Source organism: Phyllobates terribilis, unplaced genomic scaffold, assembly GCF_046119375.1.
Source record: "Phyllobates terribilis strain yellow unplaced genomic scaffold, ASM4611937v1 Scaffold_4__5_contigs__length_816908805, whole genome shotgun sequence".
NCBI classification, from domain to species: domain Eukaryota; kingdom Metazoa; phylum Chordata; class Amphibia; order Anura; family Dendrobatidae; genus Phyllobates; species Phyllobates terribilis.
In genome coordinates, this window is record NW_027362764.1 from 600,145,876 (window position 1) to 600,171,978 (window position 26,103).

A 26,103-nucleotide genomic window follows, 5' to 3' on the forward strand; every position below is an offset into this window, starting at 1 on the left:
AACTACTAATGTCTATGCCTGCGGTCAAGAAACCAGCCATACTCAAAAATCAAGAACAAGTAAGCAATGGAGGAATATTAAAGCCACTATCAATAGTAATGTAGAAGCAAGATGTGGTAATATTAAAATCTAACTTTTATTTGATAGGCAATAAAATAGACCAAAGTGAGTATCTACTCAAATCACAAATTAAACACACAAGGTTCTCATGACCCTAAATCCAGAGACAAGTGCATGTATTGATATAAAATTCTACAGCGGAAAATTTTACTAAGTATATATATCAAGCACTTATATGAGCATAACTTTAGCCAAAGTCTATACCCATACAGATTCAATGCATACCCAGAAAATGTTGCAGTGAGGTAGGTTAAGGATAATAGAGTTATACACCTACCTAAGAACCTAAGCAAATGGTGACCAGGTGTACGCAAATTGCACTTAGGAACACTGATTATTTAGAGTCCGAAATACGTATAATAAAAAGGTGCTACTGTGTTGCACACCTATTCTTTAGATATAAACATACAGGACAAACATTCTCTCAGTCTGACGGGCATGTTGAAGCTGGTATTCAGCTACTGCCCTCAACTGTTCACTAATCCTCGCCAACATATGATAGGTTGAGTTCCACCGCGTGGGAAGGTCGCAAATGAGTCGGTGACTTGGAAAATTCAAGCGCTTTTGCAGCGCTGTAAGAGCAGCAAAAGCGGTAGAGGAATGGCGGAAATGGGCGCTAATACAGCGCACCTTCTCAAGTAGGTACGGCAAGTCACGGTAAGTTTTCAAAAATTTCTGAACAACTAGGTTCAGCACGTGAGCCATACATGGAACGTGTACCAGCTTGCCGACCTTTAAAGCCGCCACCAGGTTACGCTCATTATCACAGACGACCAGACCAGGTTCGAGGTGCACCGGGGAGAGCCACTGATCGGTCTGTTGAGCTTGCCACAGCTCTGCTGCAGTGTGTGCGTTCTGACCTAAACAGATCAGCTTCAGCAAAGCGTGTTGCCGCTTTGCTGATGCACTGCTGCACAGGTCCCAGCTTGGCAGTGATGGGGAGGGTAATTCAGCAGAGGATGAGGAGCAGGAGGAGGAGGGGAGAGAGGAAGTGGAATATGAAAAGGCGGAAACCCTGACAGAAGTTGGGCCCGCTATTCTTGGCATGGGTAGGTTATGTGATGTTCCAGTTTGCACCTTTGTCCCACCCTCCACCAGGTTCACCCAGTGTGCCATGACAGAAATGTGTCATTCCTGTCCAAATCAACTTGACCAGGTGTCTGTTGTTAGGTGGACCTTCCCGGTTACAGTGTTGCATGGATTTATATTGTGTGACCAACTTGTCAAGTGATGCTCAAAATCGCTTGGAAAAGTGCTTGAAAAAACGCATGCAAAAATGCATGTAAAAACGCTGAAAAAACACTTCTCTCTGGCAGAAAAAACGCATGTAAATCTGCATGCATTTTTTTCTGCCAGAGAGAGGCAAAAACGCACTGCATCAAATCTGCTACATGGACACATAGCCTTAGGGTCAGCTAGGGCCAGGTTTCCTGCTCGGCGATAGGTTCAGAACCTATTTATGGTCTATAGGGGAGTTAGGGTTTGTTGTTTAGATCTGTTTAGGGGTTTCCACTCTCCCCTTTCTTAGCGGTAGGGCTCCCTCTCCTTTTCGCACCATTATGCGCTGGGTTCTCTACATTATTAAAAGAAAAGAACAAACAAACAAACTGACTTTCGGAGGTTTTTTTGTTGTTGTTGTTTTTTTTTCTTTGTTGTTATGGATCCCGTTTCGGTGCTGGCAGATCGGCTGTTCAGCAGCAACAGCAGCAGCCGCAGACTCCTAAGGTTGGGTACTCTGCAGGTAGGCCGGTCCAGCTTGAGCCCAAAATTGCCCTTCCAGTCAGGTTTTCAGGAGGTAGAGACAAGTTTTTTGTGTTTAAAGAAGCTTGTAAATCATACTATAAGCTTCAACCCTACTCTTCTGGAGATGAGGAGCAGTGAGCGGAAGTTGTGAGCTTACTGTTACACGGAGATCCTCAATCCTGAGTTTTCTCTTTGCCACAGGGCTCTGCTTGCCTCCGATCGGTTGAAGAATTTTTCGGGGCTCTTGCCATCATCTATTATGATCCTGACCGAATCTCCTTCGCTGAATCCAGGCTGTGTCACCATCAACAGGGGGATCGGTCAGCGGAGACTTATAGTTCCAAATTTCGTAGTCGGGCAACCGATACCAAGTGGAATGACCCGGCTCTTAGAAGCCAATTTTGTCAGGGCCTTTCAGAAAGGTTAAAGGATGCCTTTACAGTTTATGAAACCCCGGAGTCCTTGGAGGCTACCATGTCATTGGCTATACGCGTAGATAGACGTCTTCGGGATAAGAGGGTGAGACCACTTTCTCCAGAGCCCCTTTTTTGGGGCAACACCCCAGTCCTGGGGGGGCAGTCTGGGGGTGAACCTGTACTCATGGATTTGGAGGAGCCATGCAGTTAGGGGGAGCTACTACATCACATATCTCCCCTGAAATCCACAAGAGAAAGGGTTATATAACAAAAGATCGTCATATAGTACAAATAGATCACACTCCGTCCAAAAGGATTGGTGAGTAACCCTGAACTTGTGCTGCAAAATAATACTGGTACTCGCCTTTGAGAAAGCGGTTCTCTTATACCACAAGACGAGCGTAGGGCTGCGCCCACCACCACCCACCCTCCTTCCCCTGACTTCCGCTGTGTACTCTTAGTAGGTACTACACACTTTGTGTTCATGCTATCTGCAAACCCCCCCCCCCCCTCCCCCCATTGCGGCTATGGATCTTTCACTGTGATATACCGATTTGGCAAACACATGCATCCAGTCTATATGTGTTGGTACGGCTGGGGTCCGATCTGAATAGCATACGCATCTACATACTGGGGATTGTTTCACGCTATCTCTGTGTTTATAACTAATATTTCTTAGCTCTATATGAATTTATTTATTTATTGGTCAGAGGGCACTGTGCAATTATATGCTTGATTACCAGGGTTGTGACCAGGGTGTTTTGTTACCCCATTTATGTATACGTATAATACTACCCTCAGTACATTATTCCATCTGTTGCGATTCCCCTCATCGTCTATCCATGTTTCTTGTATGATTCTTATAATGTGTTTAATAAATTTGCATACCTTTTCAAAATATTTATTGCTGCTTTGTTCTCCTTTTTTTGTAAGAGAAAGGGGGTGTGGTTTTTTTTGTGGTAAAAAGGGACATTTTATCGGGGTCTGTCCCTCGGTTCCTAAGCAAAAAGGTACATCTGGAACTCAATTGATCCTTGGTAGTGTGGAGTTGGATAATCAGGGGGTGTGTTTGTTTTCTAGATGCAGCTCTCGGTTTGTCCTGACAGCAGAGGTGGTGGTAGAGAGAAGGACTGAGAAAATTTCTGTGTTTTTGGACAGTGAAGCTGGAGTCAGCATGGTTGAGGCTGGGTTTGTGAGAACTCATGGGCTTACTTGCAGTACGTTAACTAAGCCCATCCCCATTTATGCCATCGACTCAGCACCACTAGCTCAGAGATGTCTGACACAGATTGTACATGTGTCATGTCCCATGATTTGGGAATTTTACAGCCTGCATTACACTTCTTTCACTTGTCATGTATTGCAGTTTTGTTGCTATGCAGTAATGTTTGCTTTCTGTGACATGCAGAAGTAGTGCTGTTGCAGAGTGTGACAGTCACAAGTAGTGCTGTTGCTTTAAAAGCATTCGGCAACTATTAGAAGTGACACAAGCACATGAGAGAGGTAGTGTTGTGCTCCAGAAGCATCCAGCAACTAGAGGGGTTAACACAGTCACAGGAGATATCAAGGGTTTTAGCAGAGCCCCAGAGGGATTGTGGGGAAGTTGTGTACTGTCTGGCTGGAGGCAAAGAGAAAACTGGTGTGTGTGTTTTGCATCTGACAGAAGCGCCCCTGCAAGTGAAAAGGATTCAAGTCAGGAGTGAAGCTAAGCACAGGTCAGGTAGAGTTCCTGAACTAGCAGTGCAGAGTATTGTCAAGCAGAAAGATAAGGACTGTAAGAAATGGTGTCACAGGGATCATCTCCCTCAGCAAACCCTCCCCCCTCCTCTATCTCACTGTGCTGTAAAGAATGCTATGTTCATTAATGTGCCTTTGCATTAGAACTGTGCTGTCCTGTACTACTGAGAAAACTGTGAACTGCTGTGCTGCTAAGGAAACTGTACTGTTTGTTACTTGAGCCTGTTGATGATAAGACTTAACTTGCACTGGCTGTTAAGCTTCTTATTAAATGCTACTGTTCTACCGTTTATGAGGACTCGTCAAGTGTGTCTGGTCAGCAAGTGAAACAACCTACGTGTCTGTGCCTGAGGGTCAATACCCCTGTGTGCGTGAGAGAAGCTTCAGCACATGGTCTATGGTCGCCCTGAGTAACAGTTCCCCCAGGATTCCAAAGAATTCATGTAACCTGTCTCGCCCCTATCTGAACCTAGCGGCGTGCGTGTAACATTTCTTTAGAAGGCTGTCCTTTCTCTTTCCCTGTCTCTCTCTGATGTGACTGTGATGTAACTAACCCATCCCTTCTTCCCCATGTTTCTTCACATTCTCCATCTTAGCCATGATAGAAGCTCATGTGCTTACACCCTGTATCCAAAAAAGGTATTTTTACCAGCGGCATATTCGAATGTTATCAAGCATTCTGCAAGAAAATAAATCTTCTGAATTTTCACCAACTTGCTTCCTGCAGCCGAGTTAAACTATCTGAGGACATCGCCTTTGTGAGTACAGTCAAAAGAGTCAACCTAGAAACTGTGTCTCACAGCGTCACTGCGGCTGAAGAGCTAGATTTGCTGATCAGGTGGCTTGGGCCACAATCCACGGATCGGGTCAAGAGACTCATATCTCTCCACATCAGTAATCCAAAGACTGTTCTCACTGCTGAATGGGATAGACTAGATCGAAGTTATGGTAGTCCTGAAGCCATAGAAAACGCCCTGTTCAAGCGACTAGAGGATTTTCCAAAAATATCCAATAAGGACAATTTAAAATTCAGTGACCTCCTGTTAGAGCTTCAGCTGGCCAAAGCAGACACGCACCTACCTGGCCTCAGCTACCTGGACACTGATCGTGGGGTAAATCCGGTTTCTAAGCTACCATTCAATATCCAAGGTAGGTGGGCCACACTTGGATCAAAGTACAAAAGGCAAAATGAAGTCTCCTTTCCTCCATTTTCCTATTTCTGTGAGTTTATCGAAAATATTGCAGAGTGTAAGACTTACTCAAGCTTTTTTTATGGAGAACCCAGCGGCCCTTTTTCATTCCCTCCCAAGTATGAAAGTCCACGTTCAAGCAACAGAAACTTCAGCAGTCCAGTGTCAGTGAAGAAGACTGAAGTTCTTTAGTGATGAGCGAGCACTAAAATGCTCGGGTACTCGTTGCTCAAGTCGAGCAAATTGGAATGCTCGAGTGCTCGGTCCGAGTAACAAGCCCAATGTAAGTCTATGGGAAACTCGAGCATTTTTCTGGCGGCCCCCAAGCGGGCTGCAGAGGGCCTAAAAATTGCCCCAATCATAGTAACATAGTTTGTAAAGCCGAATAAAGACTTGCGTCCATCAAGTTCGACCTGTTAGTTCTGTAATTGCTAAAGTTGATCCAGAGGAAGGCAAAAACCCTAAATGATTTGGCCAATCTTCACCTGAGGAAAAATTCCCTCCCGCCTCTGAAACCAGCAGTCAGAATAAATCCCTGTATCAACCTACTATTTTATTTTATTTTTAAGTATATGCTGAAATCTGCCTGGTATCTAGAAATGCATCCAGTCCCCGCTTGAACTGGTGTAGTGAATCCGACATTACCGTCTCCTCACTCAGTGAATTCCATATTCTCACTGCTCTTACCGTAAAGAACCCCTTCCTATGCTGGTGCTGAAACCTTTTCTCTTCCAGTCTCAGTGAGTGCCCTCTTGTTACCGTAATATCCCTCCTTTTGAACAAATCCCGGGCAAGATCTCTATACTGTCCCCTAACATATTTGTACACATTTATTATGTCCCCCCTCAACCTTCTCTTTTCCAAGCTGAATAGTCCTAGTTTTGCCAACCTCTCTGGGTATTGCAGTCCCTCCATTCCCTTTATTAATTTTGTTGCCCTCCTTTGTACTTTTTCAAGCTCATTTATATGCTTTCTATATATTGGGGCCCATAACTGAGCACAGTATTCCAAGTGTGGTCTGACCAGTGCTTTGTACAGTGGAAGAACAATGTTCTCATCCTTTGCAGCTATACCTCTTCTGATACATCCCATTACCCTGTTTGCCCTTACAGCAGCGGCCTGACTTTGGGCACTCCAATTTAGTTTGCTATCAATCAAGATGCCCAAGTCCTTCTCCATCTCTGAATTCCCCAATGATTTCCCATTCAGTGAGTACTGGTGCAGCTGCCAGCTGTAGCCAGACAGGAGACTCTGACTGAAACAGTCAGGGAAGATCTCATGTAATGTAATATATGTCTATTACATTACATGAGATCAGAGATCAGAAAAATAAAAATTAATGTCCCATACAGGGACTAAGAAAAAATGTGAAAAAAAGTAAAAAAAAAGTTTTTAAACTATTAATAAAAAAATCACAAAATAAATAAAAATAAATAAATAAAATATTAAACCAATAAATCCGTATATTTTTACAAAACCAAAAAAAGTACACATATTTGGTATCGCCGCGTCCGAAACAACCCGAGCTATAAAACTGTCACACTAATTAACTCCTTCTGTGCACACCGTAATAAAAATAAATAAAAAACGGAGCAAAAAAATATGCTTTTTCATCATATTGCCAAACAAAAAGTGGAAAAAAATGCGATCAAAAAACAAAATAGAAATAAAAATGGTACCACTGAAAACGTCATCTTGTTACGCAAAAAAAAAGCCGCCATACAGCTCCATCAGCCAAAAAATAAAAAAGTTATAGCGCTCAGAATAAAGCAATGCAAAAAAAATATTTTTTTCTATAAAATAGTTTTATTGTGTAAAAGCGCCAAAACATAAAAAAAATACAGTAAGTGTAGTATCGCTGTAAACGTACTGACCCGAAGAATAACGCTGCCTGATCACTTTTACCACACGCAGAACGGCATAAAAAAAAAACTCAAAAAACAATTCCTGAATTGTTTGTTTTTGTTAATTTTAACTCCCAAAAAACGGAATAGAAAGCGATCAAAAAATGTCACGTCCCCAAAAATGGTACCAATAAAAATGTCAACTCGTCCCGCAAAAAACAAGCCGTCACATGACTCTGTCGGCCGAAATATGGAAAAATTATAGCTCTCAAAATATGGTGATGCAAAAATAGATTTTGCAAAAAAAGCGTCTTTTAGTGTGTGACAGCTGTCAGTCATAAAAACCCGATATCAATCTGGTATCTCTGTAATCACACCGACCCGAAGAATAAAGTAATCTAATCAGTTATATCACACTAGGAACGGCGTAAAAAATAAATAAAACCAATTCTTCACCTGCTACTGATTTGTTTATTATGTCCCCAAAGATCCCAGTAAGGCTCTGCCCACATTTATCCTGTGCTCTGCGCTGAGCACTTACACCAGAGTTTCCGTGTAAATCTCTGAAATACATGATTCAGCCGGAACCCATGACGGAAGATTCCCTGTAATGAGACAGATATAGGCCACTGTGGACGCCGTCTAGCCTGGGATCCCACGGTGTCATTTGTTTTAGGCGTGCATAAAAGTGCGGTTGGCCACAGTTTTGTGCACTTCTGAAAAAAAGGACACCGCTACACAGAGGCCAGACGGTGTCCAGAGTAACTCTGCTGCCTCATTACAGTGAATGGATCCTGCAGGGGTTTCATCTGAATTACATCACTTGGAAATTTAGATGGAAACCCCGATGTAAGTGCTCAGCCTAGAGCGCCGGATAAATGTTACGTAAAATGTTCCCAATAAAAGCTTCAACTCAGTCCTCAAAAAAAGCTAGTCCCCACTCAGGTCCGTCATCTGTTAAAAATATAAGGGACTTCCAAGTTACTGGTAGCAGAAAGGCTCTGGAAAAGCAAAATGACCCTTGCCCCCCAAAAGAAATTCAGAAAATTTTGTGCTCCCAAATCCAAATGCCTATTCTACAATAATTTGTTCTCCAATTGTCAAATAGCACTCCGTCCCCCCCAGATCTCACCGTATGGCTAAGCGGTACGATACAGCCACATATGGGGTATTGACACTTTTAGAAGAAATTGTGTGACACATTTCGGCACCATTTTTACCCATTGCCCTGTGTGAAAATGTAAAATCTGAGGGTAAAACATTTTTTTGTGGTAAAAATATAATTATGCTTTTTTCACTGCCCAATGGTATAAATTTAAAAATTAAAAAATACTCACTACTTCCCTAGATGAATTCCTTGAGAGGTGTAGTTTACAAAATGGGGTCATTTGTGGAGGTTTCTGCTGTTTTGGCATGTCAGCGACTCTTCAAATGTGACATGGTGTCTGCTGCCTATCCCAGCCAACATAGCGCTCCTTTCTCTTCCGAACCCTGCCGTACACCAAAGCAGTGGTTTTCCCCCACATATGGGGTATCGGCGTACTCAGGAGAAATTGTACAACAAATTTCATGGTGCAATTTCTCCGGTTATCCTTATGATAATGCAAAATTAGGGGATGAAAAACATTTTTTATGGGAAAAATGTGAAAATTTTATTTTCACGGCTCAATATTATAAACTTCTGTGAAGCAGCTGGGGGTGCAAGGTGCTCACCACACATCTAGATAAGTTCCCTAAGGGGTCTAGTTTCCAAAATGGTGGCATTTGTGGGGGGTTTCCGCTGTTTAGACACATTAGGGGCTCCACAAATGTGACATGGCGTCCGCTAATTATTCAAACAAATTTTACATTCAAAAAGTCAAATGGCGCTCCTTCCCTTTCAAACCCTGCCGTGCGCCCAAACAGTGGTTTTCCCTCACATATGGGGTATCGGCGTGTTCAGGAGAAATTGCACAACAAACTTCATGGTGCAATTTATCCTGTTACCCTTATGATAATACAAAATTAGAGAATGAAAAAGATTTTTTGTGGGAAAAATGTGAAAATTTTATTTTTACGGCTCAATATTATAAACTTCTGTGAAGCAGCTGGGGGTGCGAGGTGCTCACCACACATCTAGATAAGTTCCCTAAGGGGTCTAGTTTCCAAAATGGTGGCACTTGTGGGGGGTTTCCACTGTTTAGTCACATTAGGGGCTCCCCAAATGCGACATGGCGTCTGCTAATTATTCAAACAAATTTTACATTCAAAAAGTCAAATGGCGCTCCTTCCCTTTCAAACCCTGCCATGCGCCCAAACAGTAATTTGCCTCCACATATGGGGTATCAGCGTGTTCAGGAGAAATTGCACAACAAATTTCATGGTGCAATTTATCCTATTACCCTTATGATAATGCAAAATTAAGGGATGAAAAACGGTTTTGTGGGAAAAATGTGAAAATTTTATTTTTACAGCTCAATATTATAAACTTCTGTGAAGCACCTTGGGGTTCAAGGTGCTCACCACACATCTAGATAAGTTCCCTAAGGGGTCTAGTTTCCAAAATGGTGTCACTTGTGGGGGGTTTCCACTGTTTAGGCACATCAGGGGCTCTCCAAACGCAACATGGCGTCTGCTAATTATTCAGACAAATTTTACATTCAAAAAGTCTAATGGCGCTCCTTCCCTTCCGAACCCTGCAGTGCGCCCAAACAGTGGTTTTCCCTCACATATGGGGTATCAGCACGCTCAAGAGAAATTGCACAAAAAAATTTGGGGTCCATTTTTTCCTGTTACCCCTGTGAATATAAAAAAAATTGGGTCTAAAGTAACATTTTTGTGAAAAAAGTTAAATGTTAATTTTTTTTTTCCACATTCCAAAAATTCCTGTGAAGCACCTGAAGGGTTAATAAAGTTCTTGAATGTGGTTTTGAGCACCATGAGGGGTGCAGTTTTTAGAATGGTGTCACTTTTGGGTATTTTCTGTCATAAAGACCACTCAAAGTGACTTCAAATATGATGTGGTCCCTAAAAAAATGTTTTTGTAAATTTTGTTGGAAAAATGAGAAATCGCTGGTCAACTTTTAACCCTTATAGCTCCCTAACAAAAAAAAATTTTGGTTCCAAAATTGTGCTGATGTAAAGTAGACATGTGGGAAATGTTATTTATTAACTATTTTGTGTGACATATCTCTCTGATTTAAGGGCATGAAAATTCAAAGTTTGAAAATTGCAAAATTTTCTAAATTTTCGCCAAATTTCCGATTTTTTCACAAATAAACGCAAGTTATATGGAAGAAATTTTACCACTATCATGAAGTACAATATGTCATGAAAAAACAGTCTCAGAATCAGGGGAATACGTTGAAGCGTTCCAGAGTAATTACCTCATAAAGTGACAGTGGTAAGAATTGAAAAAATTGGCCTGGTCACGAAGGCAAAAACAGGCTCTGGTGCGAAGTGGTTAATGAAGCTTTCAAAAATTTTGCCCACAACGGACGTCAGACTCACCGGCCAATAGTTTCCGGCGTCACTTTTCGCTCCCTTTTTGAATATTGGCACTACATTCGCCTGTCGCCAATCAAGTGGCACAGACCCAGTCTCAACAGAGTCCTTAAATCGATGGGAACATTGCTCAAATGACATGGGAACAGCATTTCTGACTCCCAGGTCACTGCTGTCAACAACGTTGTCAGAGGTATTACGCCACTTTTACGGACTCACAATAAAACATACAAAAACGAAACTAAAATGGATTTTCTGGGAAATATGTTAAGGAACATCCTTTCCAGGATAATGACTTTTATATAAGGCAAAATAAATAAACAAAAACAAAAATGCTTCTCCACACCTTGGACTATGTTCACACGTAGCGTTTTTGATGCGTTTTTGCACTTTTGCATTGCTTTCAACCAAGACAAATGCATTCACCCGGAAATGTCATTTTAACATTTTACAGCCTTATCTGGCCATGTGGTGTGTGACATGGGAACAGCATGGGGAAGACCACTGGGGCTGGAAGCATCTCTAACTCCCAGGGCACTGCCTAAAACTGTGGTCATCTCATCAGACGTGATCCTATATTACTGCGGTAATACAGACATTTTTGGCAACGTGACAAATCTTAAACTCCATTTAAAATGGGCAAGGAACGGGGAAGTGGACGTTATGGTGATGGTGATAGTGCACGTAGAGGCCGTGGGCAAGATGAAACTGTGCTTGCTGAGAGACCACAACAAACACCCACGTCATGTCGAACTACCTTCCTGTCTCAATTTCTAGGGAGCCGTGAAACACAACTATTGAAGCCAGAGCACTGTGAAAAGGTTGTTGGTTGGATAACAGATAATGCTTCCAGTCAGTTTGCCACCACCACCACCCTGTGTTCCACATGGTCCAGTCTCAGTAGATGTGAGTCTGGTTCACGTTATTATTATTACTTTATCGCCATTTATTCCATGGCACTTTACATGTGAAAAAGGGGTATACATCGCAAAAACAATTACAATAATCTTGAACAAAAATGTGACAGGAGAGGAGAGGACCCTGCCCACGAGGGCTCAGTCTACAAGGCATGGGTGAGGAAACAGTAGGTGAGGATAGAGCTGGTCTTGCAGCGGTATGGTGGAGCGAGGGTAACTGCAGGTTGTACGCAAGTCGCAAGAGGTGTGTCTTCAGCTCCCTTTTAAAGGTTTCAACTGTAGGCGAGAATCAGAAATGGTGGGGTACAGAGTTCCAGAGAAGGGGGGATGCACGGGAGAAATCTTGTATGCGATTGTGGGAAGAGGAGATAAGAGGGGAGTAGAGAAGGAGATCTTGTGAGGATTGTAGGTTGCGTGCAGGTAAGTACCAGGAGACTAGGTCACAGATGTATGGAGGAGACAGGTTGTGGATAGCTTTGCATTCCAAGGTTAGGGTTTTGAACTGGAGTCTCTGGGTAATGGGGAGCCAATGAAGGGATTGACAGAGAGGAGAGGCCAAGGAATAGCGAGGGGACAGGTGGATTAGTCGGGCAACAGAGTTTAGGATAGATTGGAGGAATGCGAGAGTGTTAGAAGGGAGGCCACAGAGCAGGAGGTTGCAGTTGTCGAGAAGGGAGATGATGATCGCATGCACTAGTGTTTTTGTAGATTTGTGGTTGCGGTTCTGGGAGATTTTTTAACTTGGAGTCGGCATCTTCCTCACCCTGATCCTCCTTCCTCCCACCATTCCGAATGCCCTGAGACAACTGATCCCACACTTGGACACTTCGAAGAGCTGTTTGTTCATCTTTCCATTTATAGATTTTGGCCTCTCGCTCGGTCCGTTCGGAAGTGGAAAGAGCTTGGATATGTGGTTTGAAGGAGAGATTAGAGTTCAGGGTTACCCCAAGAGCTGTTCACTTTTCCATCAATAAATTTGGGCCTCTCGACCGACCAGCTTCAAGCAGGGCAACAGAAAATCACATGTAGCGATTTGAGGAGCCATGGTCACCCGAAGGTGACGGTGGGAAAATGCAAACACTGTCGCAAGAGGTGGATAATAGTGAGACACACTGGACAGAAATTCAGGAGGAGGACCAGGGTGCGGAAGTGGAAAATGAAGTAGTGGACGATGAAGTCACTAATCCAACCTGGCAAGGGGACATTTAGAGCGAGGACAGCAGCACACTGGGGGAGGGAGGCGTAGCAGCACAACAGTCAGGAACAAGCAGTGTGGTGGCCACAGACATAAGACGGGCAAACGCTCCCCGGAACACCAACACAACGGAAGTCACCAGTACAACTGTTAGGTCTTCCCGAGTTCTTTTTTAAAGACTGTTTAGATAACCCCAAAAAGGCCATTTGCAACATCTGCCAGGCCAGCATCAGCAAGAGCACCAAAACTACCAGCCTGACCACCACCAGCATGCTCAGGCACATGACAGCTAAGCACCTGACAAGCTGGGCCAAACACCAAGGTCCAGAAACAGTGTCTGCGGGTGACACCACTGCCTCTTCTGCTGTTGTGTGTGCACGCCAACCCTCTGTCCATCCGAAATACGTATAATAAAAAGGTGCTACTGTGTTGCACACCTATTCTTTAGATATAAACATACAGGACAAACATTCTCTCAGTCTGACGGGCATGTTGAAGCTGGTATTCAGCTACTGCCCTCAGCTGTTCGCTAATCCTCGCCAACATATGATAGGTTGAGTTCCACCGCGTGGGAAGGTCGCAAATGAGTCGGTGACTTGGCAAATTCAAGCGCTTTTGCAGCACTGTAAGAGCAGCAAAAGCGGTAGAGGAATGGCGGAAATGGGCGCTAATACAGCGCACCTTCTCAAGTAGGTACGGCAAGTCACGGTAAGTTTTCAAAAATTTCTGAACAACTAGGTTCAGCACGTGAGCCATACATGGAACGTGTACCAGCTTGCCGACCTTTAAAGCCGCCACCAGGTTACGCTCATTATCACAGACGACCAGACCAGGTTCGAGGTGCACCGGGGAGAGCCACTGATCGGTCTGTTGAGCTTGCCACAGCTCTGCTGCAGTGTGTGCGTTCTGACCTAAACAGATCAGCTTCAGCAAAGCGTGTTGCCGCTTTGCTGATGCACTGCTGCACAGGTCCCAGCTTGGCAGTGATGGGGAGGGTAATTCAGCAGAGGATGAGGAGCAGGAAGAGGAGGGGAGAGAGGAAGTGGAATATGAAAAGGCGGAAACCCTGACAGAAGTTGGGCCCGCTATTCTTGGCATGGGTAGGTTATGTGATGTTCCAGTTTGCACCTTTGTCCCACCCTCCACCAGGTTCACCCAGTGTGCCATGACAGAAATGTATCATTCCTGTCCAAATCAACTTGACCAGGTGTCTGTTGTTAGGTGGACCTTCCCGGTTACAGTGTTGCATGGATTTATATTGTGTGACCAACTTGTCAAGTGATGCTCAAAATCGCTTGGAAAAGTGCTTGAAAAAACGCATGCAAAAACGCATGTAAAAACGCTGAAAAAACACTTCTCTCTGGCAGAAAAAACGCATGTAAATCTGCATGCATTTTTTTCTGCCAGAGAAAGGCAAAAACGCACTGCATCAAATCTGCTACATGGACACATAGCCTTAGGGTCAGCTAGGGCCAGGTTTCCTGCTCGGCGATAGGTTCAGAACCTATTTATGGTCTATAGGGGAGTTAGGGTTTGTTGTTTAGATCTGTTTAGGGGTTTCCACTCTCCCCTTTCTTAGCGGTAGGGCTCCCTCTCCTTTTCGCACCATTATGCGCTGGGTTCTCTCCATTATTAAAAGAAAAGAACAAACAAACAAACTGACTTTTGGAGGTTTTTTTGTTGTTGTTGGTTTTTTTTCTTTGTTGTTATGGATCCCGTTTCGGTGCTGGCAGATCAGCTGTTCAGCAGCAACAGCAGCAGCCGCAGACTCCTAAGGTTGGGTACTCTGCAGGTAGGCCGGTCCAGCTTGAGCCCAAAATTGCCCTTCCAGTCAGGTTTTCAGGAGGTAGAGACAAGTTTTTTGTGTTTAAAGAAGCTTGTAAATCATACTATAAGCTTTAACCCTACTCTTCTGGAGATGAGGAGCAGTGAGCGGAAGTTGTGAGCTTACTGTTACACGGAGATCCTCAATCCTGAGTTTTCTCTTTGCCACAGGGCTTTGCTTGCCTCCGATCGGTTGAAGAATTTTTCGGGGCTCTTGCCATCATCTATTATGATCCTGACCGAATCTCCTTCGCTGAATCCAGGCTGTGTCACCTTCAACAGGGAGATCAGTCAGCGGAGACTTATAGTTCCAAATTTCGTAGTCGGGCAACCGATACCAAGTGGAATGACCCGGCTCTTAGAAGCCAATTTTGTCAGGGCCTTTCAGAAAGGTTAAAGGATGCCTTTACAGTTTATGAAACCCCGGAGTTCTTGGAGGCTACCATGTCATTGGCTATACGCGTAGATAGACGTCTTCGGGATAAGAGGGTGAGACCACTTTCTCCAGAGCCCCTTTTTTGGGGCAACACCCCAGTCCTGGGGGGGCAGTCTGGGGGTGAACCTGTACTCATGGATTTGGAGGAGCCCATGCAGTTAGGGGGAGCTACTACGTCGCATATTTCCCCTGAAATCCACAAGAGAAAGGGTTATATAACAAAAGATCGCCATATAGTACAAATAGATCACACTCCGTCCAAAAAGAATGGTGAGTAACCCTGAACTTGTGCTGCAAAATAATACTGGTACTCGCCTTTGAGAAAGCGGTTCTCTTATACCACAAGACGAGCGTAGGGCTGCGCCCACCACCACCCACCCTCCTTCCCCTGACTTCCGCTGTGTACTCTTAGTAGGTACTACACACTTTGTGTTCATGCTATCTGCAAACTCCCCCCCCCCCCTCCCCCCATTGCGGCTATGGATCTTTCACTGTGATATACCGATTTGGCAAACACATGCATCCAGTCTATATGTGTTGGTACGGCTGGGGTCCGATCTGAATAGCATACGCATCTACATACTGGGGATTGTTTCACACTATCTCTGTGTTTATAACTAATATTTCTTAGCTCTATATGAATTTATTTATTTATTGGTCAGAGGGCACTGTGCAATTATATGCTTGATTACCAGGGTTGTGACCAGGGTGTTTTGTTACCCCATTTATGTATACATATAATACTACCCTCAGTACATTATTCCATCTGTTGCGATTCCCCTCATCGTCTATCCATGTTTTTTGTATGATTCTTATAATGTGTTTAATAAATTTGCATACCTTTTCAAAATATTTATTGCTGCTTTGTTCTCCTTTTTTTGTAAGAGAAAGGGGGTGTGGCTTTTTTGTGGTAAAAAGGGACATTTTATTGGGGTCTGTCCCTCGGTTCCTAAGCAAAAAGGTACATCTGGAACTCAATTGATCCTTGGTAGTGTGGAGTTGGATAATCAGGGGGTGTGTTTGTTTTCTAGATGCAGCTCTCGGTTTGTCCTGACAGCAGAGGTGGTGGTAGAGAGAAGGACTGAGAAAATTTCTGTGTTTTTGGACAGTGAAGCTGGAGTCAGCATGGTTGAGGCTGGGTTTGTGAGAACTCATGGGCTTACTTGCAGTACGTTAACTAAGCCCATCCCCATTTATGCCATCGACTCAGCACCACTAGCTCAGAGATGTCTGACACAGATTGTACATGTGTCATGTCCCATGATTTGGGAATTTTACAGCCTGCATTACACTTCTTTCACTTGTCATGTATTGCTGTTTTGTTGCTATGCAGTAATGTTTGCTTTCTGTGACATGCAGAAGTAGTGCTGTTGCAGAGTGTGACAGTCACAAGTAGTGCTGTTGCTTTAAAAGCATTCGGCAACTATTAGAAGTGACACAAGCACATGAGAGAGGTAGTGTTGTGCTCCAGAAGCATCCAGCAACTAGAGGGGTTAACACAGTCACAGGAGATATCAAGGGTTTTAGCAGAGCCCCAGAGGGATTGTGGGGAAGTTGTGTACTGTCTGGCTGGAGGCAAAGAGAAAACTGGTGTGTGTGTTTTGCATCTGACAGAAGCGCCCCTGCAAGCGAAAAGGATTCAAGTCAGGAGTGAAGCTAAGCACAGGTCAGGTAGAGTTCCTGAACTAGCAGTGCAGAGTATTGTCAAGCAGAAAGATAAGGACTGTAAGAAATGGTGTCACAGGGATTATCTCCCTCAGCAAACCCTCCCCCCTCCTCTATCTCACTGTGCTGTAAAGAATGCTATGTTCATTAATGTGCCTTTGCATTAGAACTGTGCTGTCCTGTACTACTGAGAAAACTGTGAACTGCTGTGCTGCTAAGGAAACTGTACTGTTTGTTACTTGAGCCTGTTGATGATAAGACTTAACTTGCACTGGCTGTTAAGCTTCTTATTAAATGCTACTGTTCTACCGTTTATGAGGACTCGTCAAGTGTGTCTGGTCAGCAAGTGAAACAACCTACGTGTCTGTGCCTGAGGGTCAATACCCCTGTGTGCGTGAGAGAAGCTTCAGCACATGGTCTATGGTCGCCCTGAGTAACAGTTCCCCCAGGATTCCAAAGAATTCATGTAACCTGTCTCGCCCCTATCTGAACCTAGCGGCGTGCGTGTAACATTTCTTTAGAAGGCTGTCCTTTCTCTTTCCCTGTCTCTCTCTGATGTGACTGTGATGTAACTAACCCATCCCTTCTTCCCCATGTTTCTTCACATTCTCCATCTTAGCCATGATAGAAGCTCATGTGCTTACACCCTGTATCCAAAAAAGGTATTTTTACCAGCGGCATATTCGAATGTTATCAAGCATTCTGCAAGAAAATAAATCTTCTGAATTTTCACCAACTTGCTTCCTGCAGCCGAGTTAAACTATCTGAGGACATCGCCTTTGTGAGTACAGTCAAAAGAGTCAACCTAGAAACTGTGTCTCACAGCGTCACTGCGGCTGAAGAGCTAGATTTGCTGATCAGGTGGCTTGGGCCACAATCCACGGATCGGGTCAAGAGACTCATATCTCTCCACATCAGTAATCCAAAGACTGTTCTCACTGCTGAATGGGATAGACTAGATCGAAGTTATGGTAGTCCTGAAGCCATAGAAAACGCCCTGTTCAAGCGACTAGAGAATTTTCCAAAAATATCCAATAAGGACAATTTAAAATTCAGTGACCTCCTGTTAGAGCTTCAGCTGGCCAAAGCAGACACGCACCTACATGGCCTCAGCTACCTGGACACTGATCGTGGGGTAAATCCGGTTTCTAAGCTACCATTCAATATCCAAGGTAGGTGGGCCACACTTGGATCAAAGTACAAAAGGCAAAATGAAGTCTCCTTTCCTCCATTTTCCTACTTCTGTGAGTTTATCGAAAATATTGCAGAGTGTAAGACTGGCTCAAGCTTTTTTTATGGAGAACCCAGCGGCCCTGGTTCATTCCCTCCCAAGTATGAAAGTCCACGTTCAAGCAACAGAAACTTCAGCAGTCCAGTGTCAGTGAAGAAGACTGAAGTTCTTTAGTGATGAGCGAGCACTAAAATGCTCGGGTACTCGTTGCTCAAGTCGAGCAAATTGGAATGCTTGAGTGCTCGGTCCGAGTAACAAGCCCAATGTAAGTCTATGGGAAACTCGAGCATTTTTCTGGCGGCCCCCAAGCGGGCTGCAGAGGGCCTAAAAATTGCCCCAATCGATGGGAACAGTGCTCAAATGACATGGGAACAGCATTTCTGACTCCCGGGTCACTGCTGTTAACAACGTTGTCAGAGGTATTACGCCACTTTTACGGACTCACAATAAAACATACAAAAACGAAACTAAAATGGATTTTCTGGGAAATATGTTAAGGAACATCCTTTCCAGGATAATGTCTTTTATATAAGGCCAAATAAATAAACAAAAACAAAAATGCTTCTCCACACCTTGGACTATGTTCACACGTAGCGCTTTTGATGCGTTTTTGCACTTTTGCATTGCTTTCAACCAAGACAAATGCATTCACCCGGAAATGTCATTTTAACATTTTACAACCTTATCTGGCCATGTGGTGTGTGACATGGGAACAGCATGGGGAAGACCACTGGGGCTGGAAGCATCTCTAACTCCCAGGGCACTGCCTAAAACTGTGGTCATCTCATCAGACGTGATCCTATATTACTGCGGTAATACAGACATTTTTGGCAACGTGACAAATCTTAAACTCCATTTAAAATGGGCAAGGAACGGGGAAGTGGACGTTATGGTGATGGTGATAGTGCACATAGAGGCCGTGGGCAAGATGAAACTGTGCTTGCTGAGAGACCACAACAAACACCCACGTCATGTCGAACTACCTTCCTGTCTCAATTTCTAGGGAGCCGTGAAACACAACTATTGAAGCCAGAGCACTGTGAAAAGGTTGTTGGTTGGATAACAGATAATGCTTCCAGTCAGTTTGCCACCACCACCACCCTGTGTTCCACACGGTCCAGTCTCAGTAGATGTGAGTCTGGTTCACGTTATTATTATTACTTTATCGCCATTTATTCCATGGCACTTTACATGTGAAAAAGGGGTATACATCGCAAAAACAATTACAATAATCTTGAACAAAAATGTGACAGGAGAGGAGAGGACCCTGCCCACGAGGGCTCAGTCTACAAGGCATGGGTGAGGAAACAGTAGGTGAGGATAGAGCTGGTCTTGCAGTGGTATGGTGGAGCGAGGGTAACTGCAGGTTGTACGCAAGTCGCAAGAGGTGTGTCTTCAGCTCCCTTTTAAAGGTTTCAACTGTAGGCGAGAATCAGAAATGGTGGGTTACAGAGTTCCAGAGAAGGGGGGATGCACGGGAGAAATCTTGTATGCGATTGTGGGAAGAGGAGATAAGAGGGGAGTAGAGAAGGAGATCTTGTGAGGATTGTAGGTTGCGTGCAGGTAAGTACCAGGAGACTAGGTCACAGATGTATGGAGGAGACAGGTTGTGGATAGCTTTGCATTCCAAGGTTAGGGTTTTGAACTGGAGTCTCTGGGTAATGGGGAGCCAATGAAGGGATTGACAGAGAGGAGAGGCCAAGGAATAGCGAGGGGACAGGTGGCTTAGTCGGGCAACAGAGTTTAGGATAGATTGGAGGAATGCGAGAGTGTTAGAAGGGAGGCCACAGAGCAGGAGGTTGCAGTTGTCGAGAAGGGAGATGATGATCGCATGCACTAGTGTTTTTGTAGATTTGTGGTTGTGGATCTGGGAGATTTTTTTACTTGGAGTCGGCATCTTCCTCACCCTGATCCTCCTTCCTCCCACCATTCCGAGTGCCCTGAGACAACTGATCCCACACTTGGACACTTCGAAGAGCTGTTTGTTCATCTTTCCATTTATAGATTTTGGCCTCTCGCTCGGTCCGTTCGGAAGTGGAAAGAGCTTGGATATGTGGTTTGAAGGAGAGATTAGAGTTCAGGGTTACCCCAAGAGCTGTTCACTTTTCCATCAATAAATTTGGGCCTCTCGACCGACCAGCTTCAAGCAGGGCAACAGAAAATCACATGTAGCGATTTGAGGAGCCATGGTCACCCGAAGGTGACGGTGGGAAAATGCAAACACTGTCGCAAGAGGTGGATAATAGTGAGACACACTGGACAGAAATTCAGGAGGAGGACCAGGGTGCGGAAGTGGAAAATGAAGTAGTGGACGATGAAGTCACTAACCCAACCTGGCAAGGGGACATTTAGAGCGAGGACAGCAGCACACTGGGGGAGGGAGGCGTAGCAGCACAACAGGCAGGAACAAGCAGTGTGGTGGCCACAGACATAAGACGGGCAAACGCTCCCCGGAACACCAACACAACGGAAGTTACCAGTACAACTGTTAGGTCTTCCCGAGTTCTTTTTTAAAGACTGTTTAGATAACCCCAAAAAGGCCATTTGCAACATCTGCCAGGCCAGCATCAGCAAGAGCACCAAAACTACCAGCCTGACCACCACCAGCATGCTCAGGCACATGACAGCTAAGCACCTGACAAGCTGGGCCAAACACCAAGGTCCAGAAACAGTGTCTGCGGGTGACACCACTGCCTCTTCTGCTGTTGTGTGTGCATGCCAATCCTCTGTCCATGGTGCATGCAAAGATGCCTCCCGGCCTGCACCTGTCATTGCAGACTTGCAACCATCACCGTCCACGTCTTGTCCCTTTCCAGCGTTCAGTTGTCCCTACTACAGTTCTTGGAATGCAGTATGCAGCAAGTATGCAGCCAGCCACCCAGCCACCCACAGGCCGCAATACTAAATTGCCACATTTCTGGACTGCTTGCACTTGAAATGTTGCCTTTTAGGCTTGTGGAGGCGGAAGCTTTCCACAACCTCATGGTGGCGGCGACCGGGTGTCCATACTCGGTCCCTAGCAGCCACTATTTCTCCTGGTATCATCTCCGCCTTCCACAAGCGCGGGTCCCAGAAAATTACCCGTGCCCTTCCCAGTGAACTTAAGTGGGAAGGACTGCCTAATCACAAACAGGTGGACAAGTGAATGTGGCCAGGGACGGTACATCTCACTGACGCATGTCATTGGGTTAATATTGTGCTCGGTCTACTAGACAACGACCAAATTATTCATGATAGTTGGAACATCCATCTCCTTAGCTTTGTGTTACTTGGAATGCAAGCGCAAGTATGCAGCCAACTACTCACCCACCCACAGGAGGCAATACTGATCTGACACATTTCTGGCCTGCTTGCTTGCACTTGAAATGTTGCCTTTTAGGCTAGTGGAGGCGGAAGCTTTTCACAACCTCATGCCAGCGGCGGCCGGGTGTCCATACTCGGTCCACAGCCGCCACTATTTCTCCCGGTATCGTCTCTGCCTTCCACAAGCGCAGGTCCCAGAAAATTACCCATGATCTCTCAAGTGCACTTACTGGGAAGGACCACCTAACCACAAACACGTAGACAGGTGAATGTGGCCAGTCCACAGTAAGGAAAAAAAAAACAGCCATAGAGTGTCCCGGAACCTGCCCACACACTTTTCGTAGCCAGGGCTGCTTCTCGGCAGGGTTGGACGGGCCCACCAGAGAACCGGAGACTCTTTCAGTGGGCCCTGGCTTCTCCTTCAGGAGAGTTCATAGTGCCGAGGTGAGGTCATGATGATGGTAGAGGCCACCATCTGCTTAGTTTTCTGTTACTTGGAAAGCAAACGCAAGTATGCAGCCACCCTCCCGCAGGCCGCAATAATAAACTGCCACATTTCTGGACAGCTGCTTGCACTTGAGGCCTTTTTGGCTCGTCGAGGCTGAAGCTTTCTACAACTTAATGGTGGAAGTGGCCATAATCGGTCCCCAGCCGGCACTATTTCTCCCGGTATCATCTCCACATTCAACAAGTGCGAGTCCCAGAACATTACCCGTGCCCTCCCCAGTGCACTTAAATGGGAAGGACAGCCTAACCACAAACACGTAGACAAGTGAATGTGGCCAGGGACGGTTCATCTCACTGACGCATTCCACTGGGTTAATATCATGGAAGCTGGGATCCAATGAGACCCTGGGACGGAACACGTTCTCCCGACGTAGAGAATTGCTTGCCCTGGGTCAATCAGGGTTACCTCTACATTCTACAGCTCCTGCACCGCTTCCTCCTCCTCCTCTTCAGCCTCCATCTCCATCACTTGATTCATTTTTTCAGGGCATATTTCAGATTATTTACTTAAACTTCGTGTGTGGCAATAACAATAAGCAGGACTGTATGCTTAGGCGACAAACCGCACAATGTTGCATAGTTGTTGACAGCTGTATCAGAGAAGCTGGTGTCAGCTCTGGAGCTAGGCAAGCTCGCACATGCACCATGCCTGGCCCATGTGCTCAACTTAGTGGTTCTGCAGTTTCTCAAAATCTATACGGATCGGCCAGAGCATCTTGTGAAACTACGCCACGTGTGTGCCCATTTCAGGAAGTCAGCTACAGCTTCCGCCGCCCTGGCAGGGCTTCAGCAGCGTTTGCAGCTTCCAGCTCACCGACTGGTGTGCGATGTGACTACGCATTGGAAATCAACGCTGCAGATGTTTGGAATGATTTTGAGCAACAGAGAGCAGCTGTTAAGTACCAGCTTCAGCATGTCCGTCGGCATTCAGTTTAGCCTCCGCACATAAGAGCTGTTAAGTGGGCATGGATGTCTGACATCTGTGCCCTCCTCCAAAACTTTGAGGACTCCACAAAGATGGTGAGCGGCGATGACACATAATTAGCGTCACCATCCCACTTCTGTCTACTGAAATGCTCGCTGTTCACAATTAAAGAGGAGGCATTGCAGGCGGAGCAAGAAACTACAGGGTGATGCTACTCAGCCCAGCCTCATCTCAGCGCGGATTGGGTGATAATGAGGAGGAGGAAGAGAACATAGATAGTAATACTCTTGGTGAGTACAGGGAAGTCTTGGCTGTTGGCAGTCTAGCACACAAGGCCGATTTTATGTTCCCCTGCCTTTACAGTGACCATTGCGTTGTACGCATTTTGGGCATTACAGAAAACTGGCACGGCCCGAGAGAATTCTTGGAGACGGAGGTGTGAGGTTCTGATTAAGGAGGATGTCAGTCTTAGGTCAGTTGCAGAACGGAGGGCACAGGAGGGGTGATCCACAGAAATGATGGACGAGATATAGGCTGGTGAAGAACTGTGGACAGCTTGGTGGGTGATAGAGATGAGTATTGTATTCTGTAGTGATTGTTTAACCTAACCCTTGCAATGACTGGCACAGGGTAGAGGCGTCGGTGCAGCGGCTTAATAGAAATATGACCCTGGCTGCTGCATTCAGAAGGGATTGGGGAGGAGACAGTTTGTTTAGAGGGAGACCGATTAGAAGAGAGTTGCACTAGTGATTAAGAGTGACAGTAAGAGTTTTTGCAGTATCAAAGGTGAGAAAAGGTCAACTTCTGGAGAAGTTTTTAAGGTGCAGGTGATATGAGCGAGTCAGTGATTTTCCAAAGTTGAATAAAGGAAAGTTGTGTGTCAAATATGACAAACATGAGTCCAAGATAACAGGCGTGGGAGTTATGGTAGCAGCACCTAAAGGAAATTGCAAAGTCAGGTACAGGTAGGTTAGTAGAGGGAGGAAACCGAAGGAGTTCATTTTGGGAGACATTAAGTTCAGGCTCTTGTTGAAGAATTTTAACAAAAAAAAAATTCCCATCTGACAATGCTGGTGGCAGAGGTCACAGTCAAACAGTTCATTGGACAACCAAGGAGTACAAGCGAAGAAGACACAAATCAGATGCGGCAGAGGCAGGAGAATGCTGTTAAAGGTTTGGGACAGTTTTCTCAGACCCTCCCAGCTCCCAGGCCCTGATACACGGGGTACTCGGACAAGGAGGGAAAAGTTTTGGAAGATGCAAGCTGGACACGTGGCATGAACTATCTTTCTACGCCTTGGAGGTCCTGGCCACTAGCGTTTTGTCAGTGATAGTTTTTAGTGCCGCCAGGGGCATTATAACTGATAAAACTGATAGGCGCATCCACCTGTCAACTGAAAATGCTGACAGGCTGACTCTTATAAAAATGAACAAGGGCTGAATTGGGTCAGACTTCTCATCACCACCAGATGATAGCATCAAACATAAACTCAAATCCAGTGGTTATTTTTTGGGGAGTCTATTCCCATCCACCCTTTCACACCCAGACATGGGTATACCCTTCAGGAATTGATCTATTTTATGTCACCCTCCTCCTTCTCCTCATCCTCCACCACCATATCATCAGGGAGACCGTGAGGCATCACCCACATAATTTTTTTAAGGGTGTTTCTGATTAGAAACTAGCAAATATTTCAATATTCTTTTCGTATTACAATTGCCATTTTTGGAATATTCGCCAATGTAATTGTCAAATATTTGCCAAACATTGCCAAACGCCATTGGATTCAATGGGTGCCAAAACCAAACATATACACAACACCTTCAAACGGGACCAAAAGCTGCCAAAACACATCAATTTAGGGGTATTCACCAGGAAAGTGCCATCAATTGACCCAGAGTACAAGTATTATTATTATTCATTGTTATTGCGCCTTTTATTCCATTGTGCTTTACATGTGAAAAGAAGTCACTGACTGGTACAAGAGTAGTGAAAACCCTGCCCGTGAGGGCGCACAAACAGTCTATAAGGGATGGGTGAGGGTACAGCTGGTTGTGCAGCAGTATGATGGAGCGAGGGTTACTGCAGGTTGTAGGTTTGTCGGAAGAGGTGGGTCTTCAGCTTCCTTTTAAAGGTTTCAACAGTAGGCGAGAGTCCGATATGTTGGGGTACACAGTTCAAGAGTAGAAGGGATGTACAGGAAAAATCTTGTATGCGATTGTGGGAAGAGGAGAGAAGACGGGAGTAGAGAAGAAGATCTTGTGAGGATTGGAGGTTGCGTGCTGGAATGTACCGAGAGACTAGGTCACAGATATATGGAGCAGACAGGTTGTGGATGGCTTTGCATGTCATGGTTACGGTTTTGAACTGACGTCTCTGGCCAATGGGGAGCCAGTGAAGGGATCATATATTGCAATCTTATAGATTGCTGGAGCCAGTCCACAGTAAAAAAGCAGCCATAGAGTATCTTCCCACACACTTTTCTTAGCCACGGCTGCTTCTCGGCAGGGTTTTATGGGCCCACCAGAGAATCCTCGGGTGGGCCCAGACTTCTCCATCAGGAGAGTTCATGATGGCACAAACTTTGCAGCTGCTCGGGGGCTCTTGAGCGGGGGGGAAAGGTGAGCCCTCAAAATCAAATCCTCTGCTGGGCCCAAAGTTTTTTTATCTGACACTGCTTCTCGGTGAGAGTGGTATTTCACCACAGACATATTCTTTAGCTCAGTGAAAGGACTGGCATAGAGGGAATCCGTATCTACTGTGGCTGTCATTTCTCTGCCACCAGGTTCTGTCCATTATCACACACGACCATGTCTGGCTGTATGGTCAGCGGTGAGAGCCACAGATCAGGCTGCTGTGTTACAGTTTTCAACAACTCTGCAGCGGTGGGCATTTTGTCACCTAAGCATTATTATATTATTTTCAGCACAGCCTGTTGCTGCTTGGCCAAGGCAGTGCTGCAGTGCTTCCAGCTTGTGACTGATGTGGTAATTTTGGAGATGGAGGCCGAACCGGAGGAGGAGGTGCAGGAGCTGAACAATGTGATTACATTGAGGTTACATTGGCGAGTCTGCTTTTCATACTATGGAAAGATCCTACTGTGTTTTTTTTTATTTTATTTTTTTTTACGTCTCTTCAAATGTGTATTGGAGTGCGTCCTAATTTTTGGCAGCCCTTAAAATTGTTACATATGCAATAACAGTATAGGAGACACACTCCTAATAATGGGAAGGACAATTCAAATAGATTCTATGTTCTAGAATATTAACTGTCTTATCTGAAATTCTTTTTACGGGTGAGGTATCGCAGTATGGATAGCGTATTACACCGATCAAGCCAGGTATTATTGCCTTATACTGCGTGCTGCTGGTGCTGCCCAAACAAATTTAAAATCTATTCTATTCCCTATCGATAACGCTGTCAGATGCATTTACAATAGGAACAGGTGCTGCTAGGTGGTATCATCACCAGCTACGCATGAGTGTTCATTCTGGTCGCATAAATGTCTTACACAGTCCATAACTTTATTTTTCTTTATTACTTTTGCCTTATATACAAGTCATTAC